General features: G+C 37.3%; 1 long non-coding RNA gene and 1 pseudogene across 2 annotated transcripts in view; one reads left to right on the plus strand and one right to left on the minus strand.

Annotated features, from left to right (window-relative positions):
• Positions 1-5,509: 5,509 nt before the first annotated feature.
• LOC112675527 (importin subunit alpha-1-like) lies at positions 5,510-9,657 on the plus strand (annotated as a pseudogene).
• Positions 9,658-9,803: 146 nt separating this feature from the next.
• The window catches only part of LOC125754029 (uncharacterized), a 39,283-nt gene continuing 21,877 nt past the window's right edge, over positions 9,804-27,209 (minus strand). The window contains exons 5-6 of one of the 2 annotated variants that reach the window (XR_007407264.1): positions 10,170-10,251; positions 9,804-10,064 (exon numbers count right to left, since the gene is read on the minus strand). This is a non-coding gene — a long non-coding RNA (uncharacterized LOC125754029). Of the gene's footprint in view, positions 10,065-10,169; positions 10,252-24,151; positions 24,445-27,209 lie in introns of those variants that run through there. The other variant, XR_007407265.1, reaches the window with a different exon arrangement.

Genomic DNA, 27,209 nt, shown 5'->3' on the forward strand with positions numbered 1-27,209 from the left:
TCAGTTATAGTGGGACCTTTACTGTATCTCCTAGAAGAAGCATACCCCCACTTCAGGAACTAGGACTTCTTGTTAGAAGAGTCTAGCCTACTTTTACTCTTTGGGTCTTAGATTTGGAGTCTAGCTATGAGGAACACAACACCATATATCAGCCCATTGTAGTATGTCCACAGGCTTGTGTTCTTCTAGACCCCTAACATTTTTATAAACATAGCTTCATGATAATATCGACTACTGTGGGGAAGCCCAGTGGCTCAGCAGTTTAGCGCCGCCTTCAGCCAAGGGCCTGATCCTGGAGACCCCGGATCGAGTCCCGCATCAGGCTCCCTGCATGGAGTCTGCTTCTCCCTATGCCTGTGTCTCTGCCTCTCTCTCTCTCTCCCTCTGTGTGTGTGTGTCTCATGAATAAATAAATAAAATCTTTAAAAAAAAATATCGACTATTGTCATCCCTGAGCTACAAAAGGTAACCAGTGAGCCAAAAGTTGTCAGTAGCCCCCTTATCAGTACATTCTTTATTGTCTTGTGAAGTGTCCTCTTAGGGAACACAGGTGGGTGGTAAGTTCTCTACCTCCACGTTATAAATCCATTCTAGTATTCCTCCCTCCCTAAACCTTCTGAGGGTAAGTTTTGAGGAATTGTGGAAAATAAGGCTGGGTATGTTGGGTGGGTGGGGACATGTTTTTTTTTTTTTTTTAAGATTTTATTTATTCACTCATGAGAGAGAGAGAAAGAGAGAGGCAGAGACACAGGCAAAGGGAGAAGCTAAACCGCCGAGCCACCTGGGCTGCCCATTGGGTCTTGTCTTCAGCATGATCGGCCTTAGAGCTGCAGGAGATTCAGGTCTCTTTAAATGCTGCTGTGGAAGCTTTGTGACTCACTATGCTTGAACTTTGCTCATGCTGTCTTTCTGCCTACAATGCCCTTCTGCTTCACCTTTCTTTCACTAGAAGGCAGTTACTCATTTTTTAAGATCCCCCTCAAATGTCATCTCTCCCTAAAGTCTCTCACAATTCCAACAGATTCAGTTGCTCTGTTTTCTGTGTAATCAGAGCCTTTTATTTTTACCTATTTTTTTTTTTACTTTAATCAGCGCTCATTCTTTTAAAAAATTGTTCATACCTTTTTACAATACCACTTTGTCTTATAAATTGTCTTCTAGAGCTCCCTGAATTAGTCTGGGAGTTCCTTGAATATAGGATTTGTGTGTACCTTACCATTGGATACATAGTAGCCAGGCAACTGCTACATGTTAAATGAATGAAAGTTATTTCCCAGCAATGGGGGAAATGCATATGTAATACTCATATTTTAACCTTACACAATATTTATGGATTTTATTTTTTTCTCACCGTTCATGATTCAATTCTATAATAGATAAGCCATATCTACACCATTCATACTGTGCATTTTGACCAAACATTGTTGGGTTTTTTTACTCCCAAATATAAAATAAACTTAAAAATAACATTCAGTTTTAGTTATTAATCATGTTTGAGCAATAAACTGAAAAGAGGATTTAGAAAAAATGTCATTACTACAACCTACAACTTTATGGTCTTTTTACAATGACTTGAACTTCTAATTAAAATGAGTAGCATTTAGGACTTTAAATGATATTTGCCTGAATTACTAAAAAGATAGAAAGGTAACAATTTGAACTGCAAAATGTTTTATATTAGTACCTGGAAAATAAAAGACATGTATTTGTCAGTTCTGCTATCCTAATTATTCTTAAATCTGAATTAGAGAGTTTATCTATAAAAATGATTTTGAGGGTATCTGGGTGCCTCAGTTGGTTAAGTGTCTGACCCTTGATTCTGGCTCAGGTCATTATCTCAAGGTTTTAAGATTCACTCAGGTCATGATCTCAGGGTTGTGAGATTGACCTCGGCTCTGTGCTGGGGATAGAGCCTGCTTAAGGTTCTCTCCCTCCTTTCTCTCTGTCTCCCAACCCCCACTCTCTCTCTCCAAAAAAAAAGTGATTTTGAATTAAACATTTAGGAAATTTATTTTATTTTATTTATAATATGTAGAGTAAAAGTATTACAAATGAGAGTTTCTACATTATTTGAAATTATTCAAATGTATGAATAAAAATAACATTACCTCCATATAACACCAAGAAGACAAGTTGGCAAGCAACTAGAAGCACAATATTTTATTTAAAAAGTGAAAATTATCTTATCAGTAATATGGTATGTGTTTCAGTGTGTGTGCATGTGTGGGAGTGTAATTTTGTCTTCTTTATATGTCACATTTCTGAGACAAAGAAGTCACTTCTAAGTTACATTCATAGCCTCAAATGGGTAAAGTACTGAATAAACTATCTTCAAATATTCATACCAAATATAGATTAACATTCCAGTTTTGTTATTAAGAGATGGTGAGTGAAATGGCTTGAGGGTTTTGCAGAAAACCACTTATAAATTCAGCTAAGGGTCTTATCTACCTGCACAGACTTGTTTAGGTTTTAGTTGAAGAGGCTCACGTGCCAGTAAATAATTTGCAAGCAATTTACTAAATAAATTTGTTGCATTTCAATTCTTCCTCCTTCTCTTGACTCGTGTTTGAGACCAAAAATAAAATAACTTCTAAGAAGATATTTTTGAGATTAAAACACTATAGCTGTCTAGTATGCAGTGAAAGTACAAAAAAACAACTTGGCATCTCTAATTGGAAATAATTATAAAATAACAGAATTTTAGATCAGGAAGGTATGTCCCTGATTGCATACGTTAAATGATGGACACTGTTTTGAAGGACAAAAACTATTTATTGCAGAATAAATTTAAAAATACAGACTAGAAAAGTAATGGTCTTTTCTTTTCTCTATGTTCCACAATTGAGCTTTTTGGATCAATCTTATGTATAGAAACATGTTCCCTTTTTTAAAAAAAGATTTTTATTTATTCACTTGAGAGAGAGAGAAACAGAGATAGGGAGAGCAGGGGAGAGGCAGGGACAGAGAGAAGCAGACTGCTCAATGAGCAGGGAGCCTGTCAGGGGGCTCAATCCCAGGACCCTGGGATCATGATCTGAGCTGAAGGCAGACACTTAACCAACTGAGCCATCCAGATGCCCCGAAAAATATGCCCTTTTTATGTGAAAAACTGATAGGAAATAATGTGAAATTTAAACAAATAAATTAATAACACTAGAGGAATATTTAAATAAAATATGGCATATTGATACTCTATATTTCCACAAATATAAATGTAAGCAACACTACGGATTATAAGACAAAGTGTTGAAGGGAAAGAAAAAGGAAGTTGTGGTATACTGTTTATCATCCAAATAGCTCTGGACGCTGGTTACTTGTGGCACCAAGGCGAGGTAACAGGGATTTGAGGATTTGGTCAAAGAGGCTTTAGCCTTGTCTATGATATGTTAATTTTTTTAAAGAAAAGATTTTAATTTACTTTTTATATTATAAAGAATTAGTTAAAATATGATAAATGGAAAAAAATATGATAAATGGAGATAATGAATGGAAAATATTAACTATTTGACCAAAATTATTCCTGATTCTTATTTGATGATAATATTGTAAGAAAATAATTTTAGAATTTACTAAGAAACAAAAGGCTTTTTAGAAGAGCTTAAAATTCTTATTGAAATGAGGAACCAAAGTGCTGCTTCACAATGGCCCCAGGACATTGTCACTTAAAAAGATGGAAGTGAGGCAGTCCCAGTGGCGCAGCAGTTTAGCGCCGCCTGCAGCCCAGGGCGTGATCCTGGAGATCCTGGATCGAGTCCCACGTCAGGCTCTCTGTATGATGCCTGCTTCTCTCTCTGCCTGTGTCTCTGCCTCTCTCACTCTCTCTCTGTCTCTATGAATAAATAAATAAAATCTTTAAAAAAAAAAAAAGATGGAAGCAAGAGAGGAAGAGAGGGGCACCTTGGTGGCTCAGTGGTTGAGCATCTGCTTTTGGCTCAGGTCATGCGCCTGGGATCAAGTCCCACATCAGACTATTTGCAGGGAGTCTGCTTCTCCCTCTGCCTATGTCTCAGTATCTTTAATAAATAAATAAATAAATAAATAAATAAATAAATAAATAAATAAATAAATAAATAAAATAAATTAAATATTTTTAAAAAGAGAGAGAGGAAGAGAGAAATATGTATGTATGTATGTATGTATGTATTTAGAGGGTGGGGGTGGGAGTGGGTGGTCATGAGCAGACTGGGAGGAGGAGAGGGAGAGAATCCCAAGCAGGCTTCACACCCAGCACAGAGCCCCACCTGGCACTTGATCTCACAACCCTGAGAACATGACCTGAGCTGAAATCAAGAGTCAGAGGCCTAACAGACTAAGGTACCCAGGAGCCCTAAAAGAGGAGTATTTAAATGAAAACTGTTGTAAAGTATGTATCATTTGTTTTTCACTGTCCAGTGGATCTTCCTTAGGAAAGCTTCCATTACTCCCACTTTATATAATTCTGAAAGACTGCCAATCACAATTTCCCACGTTCCATACGATGATGAGAATATGGTCCAGGCTAGGCCAACCAAACTCTCTCTGGGAAATTTAAATTTTAAATGTAGAATCTAACAGATGACTTAAAAAATAAAAATTTGAAAAAACAGACAACCTGATAGGATACTTAAATACTACAGGAAGTATTTAAAATACTTAAACAGGCACTTCACAATGAAATATATCTAGTGGTGCCAGGTGTCTCAGTTCTCAGTTGGTTAAGTGGTCAACTCTTGATTTTGGCTCAGGGCATGATCTCAGGAATCCGGGGATCAAACCTGCTTGAGGATTCTCTCTCCCACTTTTTCTGCCCCACTCATGCTTTATCTAACCTAATAAATCTTTTTTAAAAAATCCTTTAAAAAAAGAAAGATATCTGAGTATGATCCAAAGAGCATATGAAAAGAAGGTGCATCACATCACTAGTCATAAAGGAGCTGCACACAATGAGATAACACTATTCACTCACCAGAAAGAGGAATAATTATATATATTTAAAGATTTTATTTATTTATTCATGAGACACACATGCACGCACACACACACACACACACACACACACACACAGAGGCAGAGACATAGACAGAGGGAGAAACAGGCTCCATGCAGAGAATCTGATGTGGTACTCGATCCCGGGACTCCAGGATCACATCCTGAGCCAAAGGCAGATGCTCAACCGCTGAGCCACCCAGGCATCCCAAGAGAAATAATTATTAAATGCACAACCAAGTGTCAGCAAGATATGGAACAACTGCAACTCTAATCCTCTACTGGTGGGAATGTAAATTGGTACAGCCTCTTTGGAAAGCTATTTGGCAATATTTACTAAATCTGAATATACCCTTACTTTATCACCCAGCAATTTCACTCTTAGAGAATGAAAACATGTGGGAACCCAAAGACATGTGCAAAAACATTCATTTATAGCTTTATTTCCAATGTCTCCAAATTGGAAACAACCCAAACGTCCATTGGGAGTATAGTATTCATTGAAGTAATATATAATAATCCTAACAAGCTACTTACCATGATGCAACAAGAAGGATACAGTATGCTCATAGGCATAATCTTGAGCAAAATAAACCAGACAGTAAATGATACCATTTAAATAAAGCCCAAAGATAGTCACAACACATTTGTGTGATAAAATCAGAATAGTGGGTACCTTTGAGGGATATTGATTGGGGGAAGATATGAGGGAGGTTTCTAAAACACTGATAAATAATGTCCTGTATTTTGATCTGTGTGTTAGTTACATGTTCACATGGTAAAGATTCATTGAGCTGTACACTTAGGATCTGTGTAGTTATATATGTCATACTTCAATTTTAAAAGTATGTAAAATAAAATCTCTAGCAAAGACACACACAGATGTATGGCAGTTAGAGCCTAGTTGTCCCAAGGCTGACCTCTAAAATTCTGTCAGTGAGCTCCCATCTCTGAGGTCTCCAGACTTCCAAAGTTGCTCTAGTTTCTCTCCTTCTGAAGAATAGGCTAAGTTCTTTTTTTCTTAATTCCCTGGATCCTTATAATAAATTCCTTTCCCTCTTTTTCTTGACACACTAAGAGCTGATTTCTTACTGAGCCCCAACTTGAATTGCCAGGAAAAATGTTGGTATTATTCTTAAGGTAAATAGTAATGTTTAAAACAAGAGACAAATTCCTCATAGGTAAAGTGGCCAAAAAACATTCTTCTTATAAATGATAGAGCCTAAGTGAGTGCATTGGAATGTTTGGCTACAAGTGAGGATTTTATATAACTGGCCTCTGTACTATAAGGGAATGCCATCTAACTTAATCATAATGAAATCTAGATCTAACAACAGAATTAAATAAAAGAAAAATATCCACATGGGCAAGAGAAGCTAGAGCTGGGCTTTTTGTGGGTTTTTTTTGTGTGTGTGTTTTGCCAATTACTACTCTTGAGCACACTGGCTTGAACATGATTAACTGATCCTTAATATTTCTTAGTGCAAACAAGGTCAGAATTTTAAACAGGAATGTTGGGGATCCCTGGGTGGCCCAGCAGTTGAGTGCCTGCCTTCGGCCTGGGGCGTGACGTCGGGCTCCCTGCATGGAGCCTGCTTCTCCCTCTGCCTGTATCTCTGCCTCCCTCTCTCTCTGTGTCTCTCATGAGTGAATAAATAAAATCTTTAAAAATAAAATAAAATAAAATAAAATAAAAAATAAACAGAAATGTTTAAAATTGCTAATTAACAAGGACAATTCTGTTCAAAAGGGTGGATTCTGTTATAAGAAAGTCCTTTTTGTTCTGCTGAATACCTTGATAAGTTTGGATATACAAAATGAGCCTACAGCAAAGTTTGGGATTGAAAAATTGAATTGTTCTGCATGTAGAGGCAGAAGAAATTGGAATTCCTGGTATACTCATTGAATGTAGGGGGTTGAGGAAAGAAAGAAAAGGATGACATGCACTGGAGAGAAATGAGCAGGGAAAAATATCCCTTAGTTTGACCACTTTAAGAATAAGAGTATTTAGGGATCCCTGGGTGGCGCAGCGGTTTAGCGCCTGCCTTTGGCCCAGGGCGCGATCCTGGAGACCCGGGATCGAATCCCACATCAGGCTCCCGGTGCATGGAGCCTGCTTCTCCCTCTGCCTGTGTCTCTGCCTCTCTCTCTCTCTCTGTGACTATCATAAATAAATAAAAAAAAAATTTTTTAAAAAAGAATAAGAGTATTTAGCATTCCTCGAAATTGCAATTTTACAATGTCAGCCCCATATCTTTCCCCCCAAAATATTCAAACAAGATTACTAATAATGTTGTGTATGCATGTTTCAAATAAAGGAGTTGTGTTTCACATAAAAGTTGGGTTATGATGTTTAATAGACAGCATACAGCTCCAACTGAACCGTTGCCAGTGATAGACATAGGAACCTGAATACATCTAGAAATTCTAGAAAGAAATCTAGAGGAGTGCTTTGTGTTTCTACAGATCCTGGAATAATGGGTTCCAGACATTCTTGGCATAATCTCATGGACAAGGAAACTCCAATTAACACATGGCTTACACAAGACTTTACTAAAGCTAAGAAATAACAAAAGGGAAGTAAACACACCACGTAACACTAAAATGGACTTTCTGGTTATGATTTGCTTACCAGGACTCCCAGTCCTCTATGTCCAGTTAAATCCATCTTAGATATATTGTTCAGGAGACTATTCCTGTTTCAGCTAAGAGAGTGTCTAGTCCAAATAACAGAAAACTGACTCCAAAGCTTAAACTGTGAAGTTGGCTCACATAACCAGAAGTCTCACATAACCACATAGTCAGGCTTCAGGTACAATATGATCAAGACTTTTACCCTGTTTTCCTGAAGTTCTCCTCAGCTCCATCCTCTTCCAATTTTTAGGTTCTATTATCAGACTAACTTCTCTTAAATCACAAACTGGCTGCCAATAGGCTTCTTAACCTACATTAAATATGGATGAGTAAGATTGACTTTTCCATCAGTATCACTCAAATAAAAGGAAGAAGTTTCCTAAAAGTTTCAATAATTCAAATTTCATTTGTCAAACACAATCTTCAGGCTGATCTGTGCTGGATGTTTTGAGGGTAGCTGACCTGCCGGCCATGTAGCTTTCTCCCTTTGTCTCATAACCTTGTCCACCAACGAGAATGTTAATTCACCAGTTGCCTGCCTTAAAAGATTCAAGAACAAGGGGAAAGACAGTATGGAAACAAGGTAGTACCGAATAGAAGTTGATGTGGAGCAGAGTAAGTCTAAGAAGGATAACCAGATGCTGAGAAGGAGAAATACAAACTCATTTCCTGATGATGTGACTTCTCTACCGCAGGAAAGCCGCAACAACCAGGGCACTATGAATTGGTCTGTTGATGACATTGTCAAAGGGATAAATAGCAATAATTTGGAAAGCCAGCTCCGGCTACTCAATCTGCCAGGAAACTACTTTCTAGGGAAAAACAGACCCCCATCGACTGCATAATCCAGGCTGCTTTGATTCCAAAATTTGTGTCCTTCTTGGGCAGAACTGATTGTAGTCCCATTCAGTTTAAATCTGCTTGGGGCCTCACTAACACTGCTTCCGGGACATCAGAACAGACCAAGGTTCTGGTAGATGGAGATGCTATCCCTGCATTCACTTCTCTGTTAGCATCATCCCATGCTCACATCAGCAAACAAGATGGGCTCTAGGAAACATTGCAGGTGATGTTTCAGTTTTTCAAGACTTGGTTATTAAATATGGTACAGTTGACCCACTATTGGTGCTCCTTGCAGTTCCTGATATGCCATCTTTAGCATATGGTTACTTATGTAACCTTACTTGGACACTTTTAAACCTTTGTCGGAACAAGAATCCTGCCCTCCCATTACATGCTGTTAAGCAGATTCTTCCAACCTTAATTCATCTCCTACATCGTTATGATCCAAAAGTATTAGCAGATACCTACTGGGCCATTTCCTATCTTACTGATGGTCCAAATGAATGGATTGAAATGGTTGTGAAAACAGGAGTTGTGCCCCAACTTGTGAAGCTTCTAGGAGCTACTGAATTGCCCATTGTGACTCCTGTGCTAAGAGCCATAGGAAATATTGTCACTGGGATAGATGAACAGACTCAGGTTCTAATAGATGCAGGAGCACTTGCTATCTTTCCCAGCTGGCTAATGAACCCCAAAACTAATATTCAGAAGGAAGCTGTCTGCACAATGTCAAATATCACAGCTGGCCACCAGGACCAGATATATTAAGTTGTGAATCATGGATTAGTTCCATTCCTCATCAGTGTTCTAAGGCAGACTTTGAAATGAAAGGAAGCTGTATGGGCTGTGCAACCAACTATAAGTGGTGGAACAGTTGAACAGATTGTATACCTCATTCATTGTGGCATAATAGAAATATTGATGAACCTCTTAACTTCAAAAGATACCAAAATTATTCTGGTTTTTCTGGATAGCATTTCAAACATCTTTCAGGTGAAACTGAGAAACTTAGTATAATGATGGAAGAATGTGGAGGTTTAGGCAAAATTGAAGCTCTACAAACCATGAAAATGAGTCTGTGTATGAAGCTTCATGAAACTTGATTGAGAAGTATTTCTCTGTAAGGACGATCAGAATGTTGTGCCAGAAACTACCTCTGAAAGCTATACATTCCAAGTTCAAGATGGCACTCCTCAGAACTTTAACTTTTAGATTGTACAGCTGAGGCAGAAAGTTGTTTGTATGTGGTTTATTTTGTAGAAGTTTGTCTTACGGTTGCTCTACTAAGAACTCTTTTATCATTTTAAAAAAGATTTTATTTATTTATTCATGAGAGATAGAAAGAGAGGCAGAGACATAGGCAGAGGGAGAAGCAGGCTCCATGCAGGGAGCCGGATGTGGGACTCGATCCCGGACCCCAGGATCACACCCTGAGTCAAAGGCAGATGCTCAACAATTGAGCCACCCAGGAGTCCCAATAAGAATTCTTTTAAAATGTATTTTGTTATTGTAGCACAGTGAAACTATACTTGACCAATTCCAAACTGTACAAACCATATGAAGCGCCTCCTCTCAGTGGGTTTCTTATTTCTATGTGGAATCTTCTATCTTGCAGTATCCTGTAAATAAAGATTAACAAATTTTTTATTCATTTGTCACCATTGGTACATTCCCATTCCTAAACGGTTTGCTGGCCAGAGACAGGATTACCATAAGTAGCTTACCTTAACCAGTCCTTACTTTGTGAGCCAAGAATGGAGTCAGCTTTCTTCAAGTCACAAAGGCCATATTGGATAAGGACCAGTACTAGAACAAAATTGGAGATCAATGAGAAAGAAAGACTGGCAAATGGATCATGGGTAGGCACTGAGAATATCCACTGTGTATACTTTCTTACCTTCCTTAAATTCCTGTACTATTCTTCCCCTTGCTTTTTGTAATCCAATCACACTGACCTTTCAGATCTTCAACATGCTTTGTCCCTTCTTATTCATTCTTCTAAGGTCTTTACTCAGGTTATTTTCTCTCTGTCTTCTTTTTAAGGTTTTATTTATTTATGAGCGTGGGGGAAGGGGAGGAGGGAGAGAATCCTAAGTAGACTCCATGCTGAACACAGAGCCCAATGTGGGGCTCAGTCTCACAATCCTGAGATCATGACTTGAGCTGAAACCAAGAGTAGGAGACTTAACTTACTGAGCCACCCACTCAAGCTATTCTCTTCACCTAGAAGTCTCTTCTCCCACCTCATTCTTGGTTAAATAAACTCATCTGTCTGTCTCCCCTTAAAAGTCACTCCTTTGGTAAAGCCTACCCTCAGTCTCATACTAGCTCCCATGCTGCTTCTTCCAACTTGAACTTAAGCAAAAATACAAGCAGTTACTCTTATTCATGGTAGTGATGTTCTATATTCTATAAAGCTGCCACAAACACTGAATAGTGATTACTGAACCATTGCTCTTAAGGATAAGCCTTTAGGTTCCAGAGAGTTCTGATCACAACATTTTCATTAACCAATCAATATATTTTCTTGTGTTATGTGTGTCTCTGTTTAAAGACACTTTACTAGGGTGCCTGGGTGGCTCAGTCAGGCCTGCCTTTGGCTCAGGTGATTATCTGGGGGTCCTGGGATCAACCCCACATCACGCTCCCTTCTTGGCAGGAAGTCTGCTTCTCCCCCTCCCTCTACTGCTCTCCCCCTCTCCCTTGTGATCTCTGCACTCTAGTGCTCTCTCTCTCTCGATAAGACAAAATATAATAAAATATAAAATAAAATTAAAAAATAAAGACACTTTATTTAGTGTATATTGTTAATTTACTGACATAGAATTCAGCCTACAGCACTGTAACCGATTTGCCTAAAAACTGCAAAAATATGCATTTTCTCCATTAGGTACATCACAACCTTCTTGCACTTAGGAACACTACCCCAAACTTCAGCACTCCCCTTGTGGGCCATTGTTAAGCAGTGACATCACCCACAAAAAGCACAAAAATGGGAAAAACATGGTACTACTGACATTAAAATAGACAAAGAGATCAATGAAAAAGAATAGAGAGTCCAGAAGTAAACCTACACTTTTATAGTCAATTAATCTATGACAAAGGAAACAGGAATATTCAATGGGAAAAAGACAGTCTCTTCAACAAATGGTGTTGGGAAAAATGTACAGCTATATGCAAAAGAATGAAACCAGACCACTTTCTTACACCATACACAAAAATAAAGTCAAATGTATTAAAGACCTAACTGTGAGACCTGAAACCATAAAATTCCTAAAAGAAAACATAGGCAATAATTTCACTGACATCAGCTGAAGAAACATTTTTCTAGATGTGTCTCCTGTGGCACAGGAAACAAAAGCAAAATTAAACTATTGAGACTACACAAAAATAAAAACTTTTGCACAGTGAAGGAAACCAATGAAACAAAAAGGCAACCTGAATGACAGAAGATATTTGCAAATGATATTGCTGTAAGGAATTGATATCCAAAATATATAAAGAACTTATACAACTCAACACCAAAGCAAACACATAAATAAATAAATAATCCAATTAAAAACCAGGCGGAGGACCTGAATAGTATTTTTTCCAAAGACAATATATATAGGTAGCCAACAAACAAATGAAAAGATGCTGAGCATCACTCATCATCAGGGAAATCAAAATAATATTAAGATATCACAGGGATCCCTGGGTGGCGCAGCAGTTTGACGCCTGCCTTTGGCCCAGGGCATGATCCTGGAGTTCTGGGATCGAGTCCCATGTCGGGCTCCCTGCGTGGAGCCTGCTTCTCCCTCTGCCTGTGTCTCTGCCTCTCTCTCTCTCTCTGTGTCTCTCATGAATAAATAAATAAAATCTTAAAATAAATAAATAAATAAATAAATTTACTTAAAAAATAAGATATCACCTTATACCTGTCAGAATGGATAAAAAATGAAAAAAAAAACCCATGAGAAACAACAAACATCGGTTATTTGTTATGAAGAAAAAGGAACCCTAGTGAACTATTGATGGAAATGTAAGCTTGTGTCACGACTGTGGAAAACAGTATGGCAGTGATTTCACAAAAAGTTAAAAAAAGAATTACCAGATGATCCAATAATTCCACTATTGGGTACTTACCTTAAGAAAACAAACACACACACATACACACACACACACACACACACACACACACAGAAAGAAAAAAGAAAAAGAAAACAAAAACACTAATTTGAAAAGATATATGCACCCCTATATTTATTGCATAATTATTTACAATAGCCAAGATATAGAAGCAACCCCTATCTACAGAAGATACAGATGAATGAATAAAAAAGATGTGGTATATATACAATGGAATACTACTCAGCCATAAAAAAGAATGAGATCTCACCATTTCCAACAACATGGAGGGATCTAGGTCTAATAATAAGAGAAATAAGTGAATTAGAGAAGGATGAATACCATATGATTTCCCTCATGGGTGGAATTTAAAAAACAAAACAAAGAGAAAAAGAGAAAAAATAGACTCAGAGACCAAACTAAGCTAGTAGTTGCTGGGGGGGAGGGCAAGTAGGGGAATGGGTGAAATAGATAAAGGGGATTAAGAGTATACTTATCTTGTTGACACTGAGAAATGTATAGAATTGTTGAATCATATTGTACACTTGAAACTGATGTAATACTGCATCTTAATACTGTGTGTTGAATTAAAAAAACAATTTTAAAAATGAAACAAACAAAAAGTCCATAGAACCAAATAGATCTTGACAAGGACATTTGTTTACGGTTTGAGAGCTGAAATAAGAAGGCAGAATGTGTCCCTTGTTTGACCTCAGCTGGGAACAGCCTTATCAGGCAACACAAAACTTTTTAACATTCTGCACATGTAAGTGTGAAGTATTGATTTAGGCATTACAAATAATTTTTAGCAAATAGGCAAATTTGTAAGTAAAAAAATCTGTGAGTAGTGATGATCAACTGTATATTGCTTGATAAACTTGGAAAGTCCAAGAAAGTGAATATGTCAGGCATGATTGGATCTAAGAGTTCTAGGTCTCCATCTCTCTCTCTCCATTCATCTCCTGCCTTTTCTTGGCTTCATTCCTGAAAAGCTCTCTCTACCTGGTAGCACAATAGCTGCTAATAATTCCAAGTACATAATACACTCAGTTTACCCACAAACTAAACAAAAAACAAACAAAACCTTTATCTCCCATGCACTATGTAGTTAATCTAAGGGATGATTCTACTTGGCCCTTCTTGCACCTGTTCCCCCTTTCTGGCTGGAGGGAGTGTGTCAGCCTCACCTGACCCACATGCATGAGGCTCCTCACTGGGAAGGGCAGCTCTGTGATTGAAAGAAAGAAAATGGGCTCAGGTAGGTAAAATCAATAGGAGTTAATTATAGTTGAGACATTTTTAGAATTCTCTGCAATGAAAAAACAGTCTTTTAAAAATATAATGTTTAAGAAGGATAATTTTAAAAATAATAGATATAGTCACTTGGCACACTACCTGATGTGTGTTCCACATGAGGCAGGCACAGTTCCAAGCACTTACATTATTAACCCCTGAGATAGGTCTTATTTTCATTCCATTTCATATATGAGGGAACTGAGGCACAGAGGATAAAGAAGCATTCCCAAGGCTACATGGCTAGTAGGCAGTGGAGCCAGGATTCGAACCTAGCCAGTTTTTCATCTACCACACTATGTTATCTCTCATAAAAATCAGAAAAGAATGCAGAGACAACTATACATCTGGATCAAGTATATCTTGATATTTTGTCACTTTTACTTTAGAGCATTTCCTTTAAAATGTACATCCAAAGATTGTTCTGGCAATTTCTTTCCCATCTCCCCTTCCAGAAGCAACCCCTACCTATGAATGTTTTCTTTTTTTTTAAATTTTTATTTATTTATGATAGTCACAGAGAGAGAGAGAGGCAGAGACACAAGCAGGCTCCATGCACCGGGAGCCCGATGTGGGATTCGATCCCGGGTCTCCGGGATTGCGCCCTGGGCCAAAGGCAGGCGCCAAACTGCTGCGCCACCCAGGGATCCCCTATGAATGTTTTCTACTTGGAATACATGTGAATGCATCCATTAAGAATATATCAATTATTCTGTTTCCAAAATACATATAAGTGTATCATAGTTTCCAAATTCTTTTGCATCTTGCTTTTTAACTTAGCATTATTATTTTTTAAAGTGTGTAAGTTCATACATGTAACTCAGATCTATTCATTTTGTCTGTGGTTTATTATTCCACTGTGTGGATAAATGAGAATTTATCCTCTTCACCTAAGGGAGAATTAGAGTGACTTTGGCAGGTTTTATGAATCTACTATCTTAACTACTATAATTTCATAGTGCATCTTGTCATCCTTGATGTAGTACAAGTCCCCCTCAAAATATATCTACTGTCCTTAGGCCTTTACTCTTCCACCTGAATTTTAGGGTTTTTTTCTCAGATTACATCACAAACCTGGTTATGGGTTCGAGTTTGATTGGAATTATATTGAATGTGTAGGTTAATTTGTGGCGAATTGACACCTTAAGAGGGTTAAGTATTCCCACTTGGGGACATGACAAACCTTTGCATTTACTTAGGACTTCTTTAAATTCAATAAAGATTTAAAATTGTATCAACAAATATCTTGCAATGTTGGATTTATTTATACCTATCTAACTTGGTTGCCTCTGTGAATGGTGTCACTTTAATAACACTTTCAAATTGTTTGTTGCTGTGCTGTGGGGGTGCAATGCATTTTGTGTATTGAGCTTAAATTAACCTCGTTAGACTCTCATAAGTTACAACACTGTCTTGGATTTTCTGTGTAGATAATCATATCATCTATGAATAATTACCTTTTGCTTTTCCCTTCCAATCTTTATACCTATTTTTTTCTTGTCATCTTCTTACTACATTAGCTGGGTCTGTTAAGATAATTTTGAATAGGGATCCCTGGGTGGCGCAGTGGTTTGGTGCCTGTCTTTGGCCCAGGGCGCGATACTGGAGACCCGGGATCGAATCCCACATCAGGCTCCCGGTGCATGGAGCCTGCTTCTCCCTCTGCCTGTGTCTCTCTGCCTCTCTCTCTCTCTGTGACTATCATGAATAAATAAATAAAATCTTTAAAATAAAAAAAAAAGATAATTTTGAATAGGAGCGATGATGTTGAGTATGAGCCTTCTTATGTCCTTTGAAATATTATTTCTAATATCTCACCATAAAATATGGTATGTGCTATACATTTTTTATAGTTATGTTTTATAAAGGTAAGCCACGTTTCCTATTCTTAGTGCCTAACAAGGATTTTTACTTACCACTTTTAAATTTAATAATTGGATTTAAAAATATATTTTAAAAATCACCTTGAGGGGGGCACCTGGATGGCTCAGTCAGTTAAGTGGCTGCCTTCAGCTAGAGTCAAGACCCTGGGGTCCTGGGGACCACACTCAGCCCATCAGGCTCCCTGCTCAGCAGGGAGTCTGCTTTTCCCTCTCCCTCTGCCCCTCCCCCTGCTTATGCTCTTTCTCTCTCCTCCTTTCTCCCTCTCTCTCTCAAATAAATAGATGAAATCTTTTTTAAAAATTTGTCTTGAGATTTTTTTCTCATCCTTTGCTTATTTCCTACCAACCAGATCACAGACTATTCAGGTGGCTACTAACAAGAGTAAACATTTCTCACTTAGAATGAATTTGTAGAAAAACTCCTTTTCTCCTGCATCTTTAAAAGGATCATAGTGTTTTTGTCCTTTAATCCACTGATTTGGTGAATGTCATTAACACACTTTCCTTGCATTTCTAGGACAAATTCTATTTGATCTAGAGTAAATGTAGTCATCCTTAACTATTTTGTCTTTCATAATCCACATTGAATACATTAAATCTATCTGCAGACCCAAATGGCTCTTCCTTCAAAATATATCCTTAATCTAACCACTTGTAATTATCTCTGCCATTGGAATTAAAGTCATCATCACTTGTTGAATCATTGATCCATTCCCGTTCTCACTGCCTCTACACTTGCATCTCTGCGGTTGATTTTCAAACTGCAACTATAATGATCCTTTTGAAATGTAAATCAGATTATGCCCTTCCTCTGCCCAACACTTCAGAAGACTTCCCATTTTCCTTAGCATGAACACTACAGTCCCTTCAATAGCCCATATCTCCTACTACTCTCCCTTGCTCCTATATCTTCCAGATCAGCCCCATCGGCTTCCTCGCTGTTCCTTGAATACACCAGGTGCATTCCCACCTCAGAGCTTTTGCACTAACTGATTCCTCTGCCTCCACCTGGGAAATTCCCTCCCACAAATGTGTACATATATCTCTATGGCTATATATATACTAATACATACACACTAATATACTAATAGACACTATACATCTATATCCACATATACTAACATCCACACATATACTAGTAGTTGTCTACATACATACATGTCTACACATAGATGCCTACATACAGGTCTGCCTAGATGTGTATGTCTACATATATCCCCTCAGCTCTCAGGGTTTTGCCCAGATGACACCTTTTGAGTGAGATGTTTCTGATACTATGGAAAACTGCAACCATCCTCCTTTTTCCTTTACTTCCTTCCTTGCTTTTTCTCCAGAGCAGTAATTGCCATATGACATACTATGTATTTGCTTATTTGTTTATTATGTTTCTCCCGCATTAGAATATTAGCTTCATGATGGCAGAGATGTTTGCCTGTTTTGTTCCCTGTTATATCCCCAGGGCTTATAGCAGTGCCTGTACATACCAGTCACTCAGTAAATATTAAATGAAGGGGCTATTGTTTTATTCATGGTTTGCCTCAAAATCTGCCTCCATCTCCCCCCATGGTTGGATTCAGATTATCAATATTTTATTTAGGATTTGGGGAGCTATGTTTCTTACAGTTATCAATGCCTCTTCACCTTATCTACCTCAAAATAGACTTTTAGTAGTTTACTTACTTTTGTTAAATCAGTAAGTGTAAAGAAATGCACAATGTTATTTTAATTTGCATTATTTACTTACCAGAAATGTGAATATTAGTTTACTCTGTATTTCTTCCTGTAATGAGCTGTTAGTTAATGTCCTTAAAAATGAATTAATACATGAAGAATGCTTTGACTATACTGGCATATAGTAAGTTCTGAATTAATGTTACTTGTTCTCCTCATTATTACTGTTAAAATATTTTATTCTTGTTACTATAAGTATCCCTGGACCTAAAGAGGCTGGATTTAGCCCATGGATTTTTAACAAATTCCTTCTTTCTCCATTTATTTTTAACACATATTTTTAGAGCAGTTTTAGGTTCACAGTAAAATTGAGCAGAAGGTACAGAGATTTCCAATATGCCCTCTGCCCCCACATACTCATTTCTGCATTATCAACATTCCCCACTGGAGTGGTACATTCATTACAACTGGCAAACCTACATTGATGTGTCAGTATCAGGCAAAGTCCATAGTTCACATTAGGGTCCATTCTTAGTGTTGTACATTCGATGAGTTTGGACAAATGTACAATGATATATAGCCACCATTATAGTATCATATAGAGTAGTTTTACTTTCCTAAAAATCCTCTGTGTTCCTCCTATTCATCCCTTCTCCCTAACTACTGGCAACTAGAGATCTTTTTATTGTCTTCACAGTTTTGCCTTCTCCAGGAGGTCTTATAGTTGGAATCATACAAGATGTACCCTTTTCATATTGGCTTCATTCACTTAGTAATTAATACACATTTAAGTTTCTGCATGTACACTACAGTCCTTTCAATGGCCCACATGTATTTTCATGTATTTCATGGCTTGATAGCTCATTTCTTTTTAATAATACCCCACTGTCTGCATGTACCACAGTTTATTTATCTATTCACCTGCTGAAGAACATCTTGGGTTGCTTCTAAGTTTTGACATTTGTGAATAAAGCTGCTATAAACATTCATGTACACGTTTTTATGTAGACATAAGTTTTTATTTCCTTTGAGAAGGGACCAAGGAGCATGATTGCTGGATCCAATGATGAGTATGTTTAGTTTTGTAAGAAACTACCAAACTATCTTTCCAAGTGGCTGTCCTATTTTGTATTTCCACCAGCAATGAACCAGGATTCCTGTTGCTCCACAATCTCATCAGCATTAGCTGTTGTCAGTGTTCTGGATTTTGGTCGATCTCATATGTGTCTCATTTTAATTTACATTTCCCTGATGATGACATACTTTGTGGAGCATCTATTCATATACTTAATATGCCATTTATATCTCTTCTTTGGTGAGGGTCTGTTGTTAAGGTCTTTGCCCATTTTCTAGTAATTTCTTATTGTTGAGTTTAGGAGTTATTTTATTTATTTGTATATTTATTTGTATATTTTGGGTAAGACCTTTATCAGATATTTTTTGTAAATATTTTCATACTTAATGGCAACTTCTTCATCAATGTTTCAAATCCCATCCCTTCTTACCTATGGAACATTGTTTCAGCAAATCTCTCTAATGCAGGAGAGCATTAGATTTCCCTCTTTACTGTTTTTTCCCATCAGCATATAAAATGCCATTAATATCTCCCAATTACAAAAAAGAAACTTCAACAATGAAATACTCTTGATCACACTTTGGTCTCCTGAACTTTCACTTTCTCTCTACTGTAAATTTTACAAAAAACTGTCTAAACTTGTCTCCTCTCACCTTCTTTTTTCCAAATCTCTTTTGTAGTAATGGATTTTTTCAGATGGCATATAGAGTTTGGAACAAAAATTAAAATAATAAAAATTGAATAAAAAGTTCAAAATATATGGGGAAATAGTGAAATAAGATTAACAAAATATTGATAATTATTGAGGCTGTGTAACAAGACCCTGAAGGCTTATTATACTATTCTTTTTATTTTTATATGTTTGAATTTTTTTCCATAATACAATATTAAAGAAAAAATATGTATTGAGGTTTTTCTTCCACGCTTGACCCATCTAGCTCATTTCCCTATTCCTCTACAAGTTGATTACTTTTATTGGTTTCTTTCAGTGCAGGTACAAGTAGAAAATGAATGCATACTCTTTACCATCCTTCATTACACACAAGATCACATGCCTCATACATGTTTCTGCAATTTGCGTAGACTTGTGTGTGTGTATGTATTTCTAGTATCTTCCTAAATCTGTTGATCCTGCCCTCAGTTCACAATTAATGTGCTGTGTAGTGGAGATGAACATTTTGAGACTGGTCAAGTAACAGAAAGTACATTTTTTAAGCATTCAGTGGATTGTAGTCCACACTTTCCGGCATATAAAAGATCAGGTCAGGGGGCACCTGGGTGGCTTAGTGGTTGAGCGTCTGTCTTTGGCTCAGGTCATGATCCCAGGTTTCTGGGATGGAGTCCTGAATCAGGCTCCCTGGAGGAAGCCTGCTTCTACCTCTGCCTATGTCTCTGCTTCTCTGTGTTTCTCATGAATAAATAAATAAAATCTTTCAAAAAAATATCAGGTCAGAAGGAACAAGTCCTCATCTTGGAACCAATGGTACCATCCTATTAAACTGATTGCTCCTGGTTAGCTATACTAAGAAGCCTGATCCTTAGTATACCTGCCTAGAGATTTATTACTTCCCTACTTCCTCCTGGTTCTCAGAGTCTTCTTTTCCTGTGCCTTCCTGGGTTGTGTGAGATTATACTGGCTCAAGTTCCCTTATGGAAATGTGCTTCCTATGTTCCCAACAGATTGTCCAGTGTTTCAGGGCAGGCTCCAGCCTGTCTGCGGCTCCTTGCCATCCCTCTCTGCCACTCATTACTCTCATATTCCTTCCAGACACAGTCCTGTTCTTATATTGCCCATGTGGTCTTTAAGAACTCTACTTCTCACTGCAGATTGAATGTGAGGACGAGATGTGAAGCCCCTAATGCTCAGGAGCTGGCCTTATGTTCAGCTAGGCCTTGGCATTCCTCTGTTGAATATAAATAATTTCACAGAACAACAATAACAGACAAGGCCACTCTGTGACCAGAATGGGTCAAGATAGAAACAAGACCATGCTGTGATCATGTCTGTACACTGACAAGAACACGAACATTGTCCAAATGACAAAAGTGACCAACCAAACATGTCTTGGCTAATAGGAGTGACTGCTACTTCTTTATCAATTATGGCTTTAGCTTTATTCTAGTCTTCCTCCTTCTATAAAAGATTCATTAAGATACCTAATTATAGGATAGGTCCTGCTTTCTGACAGCCTCCAATCCAAAGCAAACTCCCACTTCCTTAAACTATTCCTAAAGTTATCTACTGAAAGCCCAAATCCTGTAGTAAGTCTTTTCAAGCTACAGTAGTTACTGAGATACACTCCATAGTATGCTGTTTCCCTCACCCTTGCTAGGAGCAATAAACCCCTGTTCTGCTTCAGGGGCATTCTTACTAGTCTTTGGCTGGAAAGCATTAATCTCAGCAACCACGATTCAACATTAAGGGTCTTAAGGACCACTCCCAGGATGGAGTGAAAGTGGTAGACATTTTTTGAAGACCTAAACTGCACTGTGTTCCCTACAGTTACTCTTATCTCTGGCTCCTGCCTCACCAGTAGGGGCCTATAGCAGGGCTCAGGGACGAGCTGCAGTGCCTGTACACCTGTCCATTGATGGACACTTAGGTTGTTTCGATGGTTGGCTATTGTGAATAATGATGCAGTGAACATGGGTGTGCATGTATCTCTTTGAGCTGGTGTTTTCATTTCCTTCGGACATACACCCAGTAATGGGATTGTTGGGTCATATGATAGCTGTATTTTTTTTTTTTTGAGGAAACTCCATACTATTTTCCATAGTGGCTGCACCAATTTACATTCCCACCAATAGTGCACAAGGGTCCCATTTTCTCCACAGCCTCACCAACACTTGTTATCTCTTGTCTTTTTGATAATAGCCATTCTAACGGGTGTTAGATTATATTTCATTGTGGCTTTGATTTGCATTTCCCTGATGTCCTTTGCACAGTGATGTTAAGCATCTTTTCACATACTTGTTGACTGTGTATATGTCTTCTTTGGGAAAATGTCTACTTAAGTCCTTTGCCCATTTTTAGAAATGGGATTATTTGGGTTTTTTTTTCCTATTGACTTGTATGAATTCATTGAATATTTTGGATATTAACACTTAGCAGATAGATGGTTTGAAAATATTTTCTACCACTCTGTAGGTTGCCTTTTTATTTTGCTGATTATTTCTTTTACTGTGTAGAACATTTTTAGTTTGATATAGTCCCACTTGTTTATTTTTCTTTTGTTGTTTGTGCTTTGGGTGTCATATCCAAAAAGTCTTTGGCAAAAGCAATGTTAAGGAGTTTTTTCCCCTATGCGTCCTTCTAGAAATTTGAGTTTCAGGTCTTATATAAATCTTAAATCCATTTTGAGTTATTTTTGTGAGTACTATAAGATAAGGGTCCAACTTCATTCTTTTGCATGTAGTTATCCAGTTTTCCTGGCACCATTTACTGAGGAGAATATCCTTTCCCCATTGAGTCCTCTTGGCTCCCTTGTCAACTATTAATTGATCAAACTATTTCTATTCTGAAAGAATAAAATGGCAGTACAGTCTGAAAATATAGAGGAAAAAAAATGAAAAACTGGCCCTGAGATGGCTTTCAAATATGAAAAGGAACATCTATCTTAATCTAGCATTCCATGGCTGACAACAGCAAAGTATGTGTTTAGAGAAAATATAGTCATCTAAGCTCAAGTGAAAGAGACTGTTTTGGCTAACTAACTCATTATAGAGCTGTCCTCAATGAATTCATGTTTTGGAGAAATAGATAATTAAGTGGAGCATATAAATTCATAAATAATATATCATCTTTATTTTAGAAACTGCATGTTCAGGCAAGTATTTCCCCTTCCTTCCTCTCTCCCTCCCTTCCTTCCTTTCTTTTCTTCATGAGAGACACAGAGGGAAGGCAGAGACACAGGCAGAGGGAGAAGCAGGCTCCTCGAAGGGAGCCCAATACTGCACTTGATCTCGGGACTCCAGGATAATGCCCTGTGCCAAAGGCAGAAACTCAACCGCTGAGCCACCCAGGTGTCCCCAGGCAAGCATTTCTAATCTAAATTCAACATTAAAAATTTTGCACAAGGGCACCTGCGTAGCTCAGGTGGTTAAGCATCTGACTCTTGATTTCAGCTCAGGTCATGACCTCGGGGTTGTGAGATGGAACCCCAGCCAGATACAGGGCTCCACACTCAGCATGGAGGATTCTTTCCGTCTCGCTCCACCCCATCCCCACTACAACTCTAAACACTCTCTCTGAAAAAAAAATAAGTGCACACTTGAAGTCGGAGTTAAACTTTGTTATAGCTCACATGTGTAACTTAAATACGAAGTGGGAAGGGATTTATGGAAAATCATAATTAAAAGTTTTACCACACAGTAGAGTTCTTTTTAAAAAATTACAATGCAGGGGCACCTGGCTGGCTTAGTCAGTAGAGAATGCAACTCTTAATCTCTGGGGTCATGAGTTTGAGCCCATGGTGGGCACAGAGCTTACTTAAAAAAAAAAAAGATACAACTCAATGAAACTGCATATATGTGTGTGTGTGTATTTATAGATCATTGATTTAAAGTCTTATTCTTTCTTGCCTATCTTCTTTCCTTTTTTTTTTTTTTTTTTTGACTCCTTTATCAGCTAGTTTACACAGGGCTAGTTTGCCAAACAGCTGGCTTCTACCTCTTGCATAAATTATTCTATTTGTACATTTAAAAAAGACAATTTAAACTCCTAGGTGATTCATTATTTTGTTAGTTCTATCATATACAGTCTTCTAGAATGATAAAAAGATTGAGGGTCTGTTTACAATTAGCTTCAGCTGTCGGGAATAATGAGCTATCTTCCTTATCCCCAGGAAGGGTGTGAACCAGAGAACAGCTATGCAGGTTAGGCTGGTGGTTTCCTTCATTTAGATGCTACAGTTCATCCTAGCTCCAGAGGAAAAGTGCATTCTGGGATGGAGAATGTGATAAATTTTCTGGCTTCTCTGAGGTCAGTCTTCCAACAAGAGTTATTTTGCTTGAAGTTTTGTTTCCAAAACATGTAGACATTAATTCTTGGATATAAAATTCTAAATACAAAAGTCAAAAATTATGAGGGATTTTTGAAGCAATCATTCTTCATAGCTATCTTTTCTTTCCTCTTGACTAGCATGGATAATTTGGAGTTAATTGTAGAGTTGATACTTAGGAAGTAAATCCCACATGATTTTCAGGTTAAAGGTGAGAAAAAAAAAGGAGAAAGGGCAGTTCCTGTACTTTGATGAAACATTTTATTCCATCTGCAGAAGTAACTGTAGCTCACACACATGACTCACATTGAAACAGCAGACTAACATAGAAAGTGCATCACGTGCTGGCAAACAGTGTGAGATGACCGGCGGTTATCTCATTGGGCTGATGCAATCCTGGTATTTCCTGAATTGAAATACAATTTAGAACCGGAGGGAGAGGCCTTGGCTGTTTCGACTTTAGCTGATTTTGCTTTATTTTTTTTTTTAAAGCATTTGTTTTCTTACATGTGAAGTAATAATTGCTAACAATTACACTAAGTTAGACACTCATCTAAATGTTTTACTCTTTTTACTTCTATGAGGTAGGCTTCCCATTTTACAGATAAGGCAACTGAGATTCAAAAATCCTATGTAATTGCTTTAGGTCACACAAAAGAAAACGTAGAACTCTCTTTTTTTTCCAAAGATTTTATTTGTTTATTCATGAGACACACACAGAGAGAGGCAGAGACACAGGCAGAGGGAGAAGCAGGCTCCCTGCAGGGAGCCCTTGCAGGACTCTATCCTAGGACCCTGGGATCGTGGCTTATGCTGAAGGCAGATGCTCAACCACTGAGCCATCCAGGTACCCAAAATGTAGGACTCTTCTTTTCAAGACCTCTTTTTGAGCATCTTTGCCTTCAATGGTCTGGTTGTGTTTAAGTCTTCCAGGAAGCCCCATTCTTGAAAAGACCATGCACACTGTAAACTGTGACAAACATGATATTGACACCTTGGTAAACTCGGTGCTGTGTTTATTCATTTTTAACTGTGAAATCAGAACTTTCTTTTCTTTTAATTGTATTAGAATTTTATTCTTCTAACAGATGATTGTTTCAGACTACTTTTAGTACTTTAAGACCGTCTTTAGTGTTTTACCAGAAAAGGTCACCATCTAAGACCTCCTCACCACTGCCTTTTTAGGATTTAAAGAGTATAATTTACTTATTATTTGGGGTTTTAAGATTATCTTCAGAAAAAAGGAAATGACAAAGTCTTAATAATCTTTTATGGCTTATTATTTTTTTCCGGATTAAAAACCAATATTTATATAAACAAGAGGTCAGAAAAAAAAAAACAGACAAGGACTATACTGGTTTGATGATTAACTTTAGCTCTACAAAATTCAAAATCTGTATGTCCTGCACTTCATATAGGAATGGAAGCAAACATGTAACAGTTCTGGAGGCCATATTAATGATGGATTCTATTTGGCCTTAGATATTTTGGTGTAACCATTCTACCTGGTAACTACACTAATCTAAACTATATGCACCTACTGGCAATTCACTAGGAAGGCAAGGAGCACAAAGCAAGTATAGCTTGATTGTTCAAGCTATACCTCCTCTGCTTCTGAAACAGAGTCAAGTGTTGTTCTCATATGTTCCTGGAGTTACTAGAATGTTTCAAAGGTCAAAGTCAAGTTCCTTGACCTCACCTATAGTGCAAGGTTATTGTCCTTTAGAGCCTTTGGCAAGTGTTACTTCAAAGTTCCTTTCTTACCTATCAATACTTACCTCTGTTTAAAAAATGACATGTCATTTCTAACTAATGGAAGATAGAACTTTATTAGAACTCTTATATTAGAATATAAATTCTGATTAAATGCCAAGTATGAATTCTAATCACATATATACAAAGAATCCAGCACAACTGATGCTTCACTTATTGCTTATTTCAAGACAAATTCCTATCTCTCCCCATTTCATGACATGTTTAAATGTAATCAGTAAACTTACAATTTTAAGATGTAATACCCATAGATGAAGCTACTGATGGGAAGTGAGCCCATTTGCTCCACAGAACCCTGGAAATACTCAGGGATTAAAGTGCTAAGTACCTCAGAAGGTAGAGAGGGTAAGGTGTTTGAGTGAGCATGTGTGTATTTGTGTGTGTGTGTGTACGTGTGTGTGTGTAAGGAACAAAGGCAGGGGGATTGCTTGAAAGTCTGTATAAGTAATAGTCAGATTCCTAGGTTATCATCCACACTTCATTTAGTGAAACTCCCCGACCCTCCTACACTTAACAACAAAGGAAGAGGATTTTCGTTTTGGTTATATGCCTTTAATAATTAAACAATATTTTGGAACTGTGAACTAATACTACTTTGAGGAATGAGATATAATATGCAGTTAGTAAATTAGACTATTTTCAGTGGATAATTTGGAAAGTGGAACTTTAACTAAACACATTATAAGTAAAATAACCGTGTTTCCTTTCAGAGGATTGCCCTCTATAAGAATACATCTAATACAGGAGCTAACTCTTTAATGAAAGGTGAAAAGATTTCCCAGTAAGGTAACTCTGTGAAGACATTAGAACCCAGAGAAGGAAAATAGAAGATTACCTTTAGTTGATGCACCTACTCTTTTTAAATTGCCTGGATATCTTTACAGTAAGTGGTTATATATACCTAGAAATTCAAATGCTTTATTATGGAAGAATGTTGTTGAGCTATAGCCTAAGGAGATCAATTTAAAACTGTAGAATATCATGTAGACTATCAAGTGAAGCATCAATTGTGCTGGATTCTTTGTATATATGTGACTAGAATTCATACTTTGCATTTTGCATCAAGTATTTGATAAATACATTATTTCTTCATTAACTGTACAGGGTAGAAAGATTCTTTAAAAAATGTTTTAAAAACACATTATCTCCTCATCAATATTAGGTTATGCCCCTGGCAGAAATCAAGACCAGTTACAGATACTAAATGGAGAAAATCTATAGGGTCAGGAGACATAGGTCAGGGCTTTATTACCTGGTTATTCAGTACAAAGTCTTATTTAAAGACCCCTTTGAAGAAAAATGGATAGTTCTTCTTAGAATCTTCTGCTCAAGGAGCAACTAAACATTATGACTGAAGTAGAGATCCAAAGAGACAGTATGGTAAATAAAATAAGTCAAATATATTCCATTTCCTCATAAATTTACCAAAACAAATTTAATTCAATTGATTTCCCTATAAAAATGATCTTCCAGTTTAAGTAGGGATTCTCTCTACTATCAGATTATAAAGAGATCTTAACTAAATCAGAATAACCAAATGTGATAAAGAAATCTCTAAGTCGATAAAGCCTTTAAACCATGACTCTAACACCATCTTTTTATAGTGGCTTTGCAAGACATGTTAGTAAAAAAGTAGTTTATCAATTTTTTTTAAGTATGTTCCACACCCAGTATAGAACCCAATGCAGGTCTTGAACTCATGACCCCAAGATCAAGACCTTAGCTGAGATCAAGAGTTGGATGCTTAACTGACTGAGCCACTCAGGGACCCCTCATCAAATATTTTCTAAAGTCATGTTGTCATTCTTGAAGAAATAGAAAGGATCAAAACAAAGCTATCTAATCAGCAATAATCTCAAAATATAACAATATCTCAGCATGTCTGTAAGGTATACTGAGATAGTATTTGGAGATTTTAATCTTGAATTTGTCTCTGAAAATCATTCTACACTCCACTGGTTG

The sequence above is a fragment of the Canis lupus genome, chromosome 30 (assembly GCF_003254725.2).
Source record: "Canis lupus dingo isolate Sandy chromosome 30, ASM325472v2, whole genome shotgun sequence".
NCBI classification, from domain to species: domain Eukaryota; kingdom Metazoa; phylum Chordata; class Mammalia; order Carnivora; family Canidae; genus Canis; species Canis lupus.